The sequence below is a fragment of the Bombina bombina genome, chromosome 2 (genome assembly GCF_027579735.1).
Source record: "Bombina bombina isolate aBomBom1 chromosome 2, aBomBom1.pri, whole genome shotgun sequence".
Classification (NCBI taxonomy): domain Eukaryota; kingdom Metazoa; phylum Chordata; class Amphibia; order Anura; family Bombinatoridae; genus Bombina; species Bombina bombina.
The window spans coordinates 532336688-532342154 of NC_069500.1; positions in this window are offsets into that span (position 1 = coordinate 532336688).

The following is a 5467-nucleotide window of genomic DNA, read 5'->3' on the forward strand; positions in this document are numbered from 1 at the left end:
ATATGTATGAAACAACTGCTTAGACACAAAAGGGAAGAGAGGGACAACATACTAATAGAAATCAACAAAACCTATAACTCATTAAAGAAATTTGAGTCAACACAAAAATACATTGACTATAAACAGCAACTTGATAGTACTATTGACCAACTAGACACTACTCTATCAGACAGAAAAGTGCAGAAATATAATAGGGATAAAAAAGATTATGACCTAGATATTGTTTATTCTTGGCAAAAGACCAGACCTCAAGGTAGGAGAGGGTCACAAAAGAAAAATGTAACAGGTAACAGTAAAAATAAATCACAACATAACAGAAATCAGACTTCTAGGAAGGTTACCTTTTCTAGTATTGAAACTGACAATTTAGACAGTGAAACTACTGAGACAACTTCAGAAGAACCAGACATAGTGCCTACAAATAGCACCACTACAGAAAGACAGAACTTGAAATCTTTGGTTAAACAACCACAGCAAACTAGCACCCCTAAGAAGGGTGAACACACCTATAGATACCCCAGCAGGGACCGGAAAAACAAGAAAAAGTAGCGACAGTGAATCTTTCAGACTTTGCATTATCACCACATCATGTTAATTTGTTGAATAAAGGTTTAAGTTTTGCACCAGCAACCAATTTTGATTTATTTGACACTCTTTTAGACACTAACAAATTGGTGAGAAAAATAGTATTAAAAAAACATTTTTTTAATTCTGAACCAATACCACAACCCATATTGTATACACAAACCCCCACGGTAAATATAGGACTTCTCTTTTCTGACCTCACAGATATCACTACCCTCACGTCACTACAACAACATTCTATTCGTCCACCAGGACAAACAACTAATACCCCTTACCACTACACATTTAAGGATAAATCACACTTTTACCCAGTACATGCACGAGATCACCTAATAGATCTATTTCAGAGATCAGTAGAAAAAGAACTGACTGAACTTAACAAAACTCTACACACCAATACACAATGCAAAGTGAAGGACAACCTGAATTATGGGGAGAGAAAAGCTCTCAAAAACTTAAAAGACAACCCCAATTTAGTCATAACCAAAGCTGATAAGGGGGGGGGCCATCGTCCTCCTCAATACCAGTGACTACTTGGAGGAAATAAACAACCAGCTTACAGATAGTGACCAATATACAAAATTAACTTTTAATCCCACCATATCTTTCAGTAAACAACTGAAAAGTCACTTAGACACAGCTAATGAATATGGTTACATGACACAGGATTTAATATCTTTTCTATTGGTTGCAGCCCCAACTGTACCGAATTTCAAAATAGCCCCTAAAATACACAAAAACCTTTCTAAACCACCTGGAAGACCCATTGTGGCCAGCCAGGGTTCCCTGTGTGAGAGGCTTGGAGGCTGGCTGGACCACTTGTTACAACCACTTGTACAAACTTTACCAGGGTACATAAGAGACAGCAGTCACCTCATCCAACAACTAAGTAACATTAAATGGAAGAAGGGATACACTTGGCTTACAATTGATGTAGCTGCACTGTATTCTAGTATCCCCCACACAGTAGGATTAACAGCACTGAATGAGATGCTATTAAGACACACTGATTTTGAAACAGGCTTCATTACTTATGTTGTAGAGACAGCAGAATTCTTATTGAAACATAATTATTTTGTACATGAGGGCAATTATTATCTACAGAAACGTGGCACGGCCATGGGCGCTAAATTTGCCCCGGCTTATGCCAACATATACATGGGGCATATGGAACTGAACATGATTTTTACAGCTGATTTTCCATACAAAAACAATATTATATTATATGGTCGCTTTATTGACGACCTCATTATAATTTGGGATACAACAAATAATGAATACACCATAGAACAATTCATATCTTATATCAACGCTAACAATATGAATCTAAGTTTCACTTATAAGAGTGATGCACAAATAATTGAATATTTGGATCTAAAACTCAGTGTTGATGATTCAAATTCAAACATTATTACATCTACATATAGAAAACCGACCTCCAGGAATACTATCCTTAGAGCAGATTCATGTCATGTACCACACCTGAAAAAGGGGATACCCAAAGGACAATACCTAAGACTTCGCAGGAATTGTTCTAATCTTGACCTATACAGAGCAGAGGCTAAAGAGTTAACTGATAGACTCATTAAAAGAGGCTACAATAAACACAAACTTCATAATATCAATAAAGAAATTGAGGGATTACCAAGGAATAGCCTGTTTAATAAGATAGACAGAGGAATCGACAATGACAATATTGTCTTTTCCACTAAGTTTAGTAATCAGTATTATAAAATTTGTAAAGTCATCAAAAGTAATCTTATGGTTCTAAAAAGTGATGACACTTTAAAAGAAATAGTATCCAAAGGGATAAAATTTGTAGCAAAAAAAGCACCTTCATTAGGTGACATAACTAGTAAGAGATTTTCAGAAAAATCACAATCCATAGACAATTGGCTAACCCCAAACCCAGGTTTCTTCAAATGTGGTCACAGACCATGTAAAAGCTGTGAATACACACAAAAAACTAACACATTTTCATCAATGAATACAAAAGAGACTTATAATATTAGACAGAGGATAGATTGTACATCAAAATACGTCATTTATCTGGTTACATGCAAATATTGTTTTCAGCAATATACTGGGATTACGACACGTCCACTAAAAGATCGAATTAGGGAGCATCTCTTATCCTTAACTGAAAAAGAGCCTAAGACCCCTGTAGCAAAACACTTTCGCCAACATGGTATAGGCACTGATTATTTCTCTTTCACTGGCATTGAGAGAATTATAAATAATGCGAGAGGAGGGGACAAGACAGCCAAACTACTCAAAAGAGAAGTGTTTTGGATACTCAAATTAGACACTAGATACCCTCACGGTATAAATAGGAGATTAGATGTAGACCTATTTGTATAAGTAATACCTGAGAATACCACCATAAACACAAATATAGAATACATAATACACCACCTATCATATAATGTCATTTAATGATATTACCTATTGGATATAGTCTTGCTAGTTCAATTAAATCTTAGTGACCATAATCTCATCTCTATGACCCCCTTATTTCCACTCAATATAAGCTGAAAACACACAACACATTGATACAACATATTACAACCTAGGGTCCTCCCTTTGAAGATTGAAGTCTGAAATTGATCTTTAAACTCCATTCTGAGTCTTACTTTAAACCTCATTTTTTAAGACATATTCTATATGCTTTATTCCTCCATTCTTTTCCCTAGACCACTTTGCTTTATCTTTAATTATTCATTTCTTTTTTATCCATTCCCTATAATCATTTTTATATTTTTTTATTTATTAGCTTCTATTACTGATCATACACTCACATGAGATGACTACCCATGACCCCTTGTTTAGCTGACCTTAGATATCGACATTAGACTAAGTTTCAATCTATTAGACTAATGGGCAATAATAAATGGCTTAACCAGAATAAATTTTGCCCTAACCACATAGGACAAGGGCTTCGTCATCTTTCAGGGCATTATATGATTCAAAGTAGGAATAGAATGTCCAATTAGTGAGTCATTTGAATATTATTTGTATTTTGTTGATTTTTTATTATGAATATGAGCGATGCACATGTATTTAGTTTTATTTACTTTTTATGACATGATATCCTTTATATTTTTTTCGTGTTGTTTTATTAACAGTGACTAGTCATTTCTTAGGCTAAAATTATGTAGTAACCATCTAAGACATCAAGTGTTTTATGTTAAGTATAAGTATTTATACTATACACAATTGTTCAACATATGCTTTTAGCCTATATGTTAATTTCACTTAGAGATTCATTATCTGTCACTACGGATATCTTAGAATGTATATATATTTTTTGTTAATATATTGAATATCTAATATGCATATAAGTATGTCAAATAGGAGCCAGGAAGAAGAATTCCTTAAGGTCTGAATTCCCAGTGCGGCTATAATTTGCGGTAATAAACAAAAATAACTTATTCTGCTCACTATTGAACTGATTTATGCTTATATCAGCTACACCGGGCAATCACACCATTGGCTCATATTCAAACTCACATATGATTGGTAGAATGTTTGTTTAAAAAGCTGTCACATTCTGATTCTAATTAGCCTCCGATGAAGCGCATCTACGCATGCGCGAAACGCGTCAGGCGTTTTCCACTGTGACTTTGTCTGTACATTACTTTCGGATTGTACAATAAACATTTTTTACTGCAGCAGATACTACGCCTCATTGGTGCATATTTTCTCTTGACTTTATGTTTCCTTAGCGGTTGGGCTTACCGCTTCTTTGCACCAGCTACCTGCTTTAGCCACTCTTGGGATACAGAACCGGCTCCCTGTCCCTCTGGCTTATACCTCCCCCCCAGGAAATACCAGTTGGTTCAGCCTAAGTAACGTCACGGGTGACGCAGCAAGGATACGTCTCTACGCTGGATCTCTCTGAAGCACGCCGAGAAGGGATACACAGACTGCACCCCCTGGGAGGGGTTTCATCGACCCATCCGAGGAGAAGTACGGAAGTGTTCCCGGGCACCCCACCAACATAGTGGAGGGTAAGAGTTGATCCAATTACATTGTGAACTGGCATTTCCACCCGTGACTATTAGGCTCTGGGACATACTTTAACACTTTGAACGGGATTACACCTTTTCCATGGGACAATGGACTCTGTACCAATTTGAGTGACTTTCTTAACTGACCGAGGTCCATAATATTGATACACAGATTATTGGGACCTGTATCCCCCATGTTTATGTGCTTCGATACACGTTTAGAGCACTTGGGGATTTTCGCTCTGAACACACTTCTGTTTTGATGATTATACAGATTATTGTACTCTTCACACTCTGCCCACACTCTGAATGTATTTCATGCCTCTTACACTAAAGCTGGGCTCACAAACATATATAATATAACCAGAGTTGCATGTAGAGAAAATATTACTAAGCCAGAAGCTTATCTATCTATCTATCTATCTATCTATCTATCCATCTATCTATCTATCTATCATCTGTCTATCTATTTATCTATGCCTATGTATGTATCTATCTATCAGCTATCTATCTATCTATCTATCTATCTATCATCTATCTATTTATCTATGTCTATGTATGTATTTGTCTATCTATCTATAGCTATCCGCATGTCGGTATCTATCTATCTATCTATCTATCTATCTATCTATATATCTATCTAACTGTCTTTCGATCTATCTAGAAAATAGCACTCCAACCTCATGAATACTGACTAGGGAGTCAGGGAGAATATATAAATAATTATATATGCAGCTCTGAAAAGCCTTTAATTAAGATACAGCAGTTAAAGTAGCTTATTGCAATATCAAATTAATCAGTGGGTGTGCTAACACTTGTGTTATTATTTTCTATTATTTTCACAAATCCACAAAAAAAAGATGATACGTAAG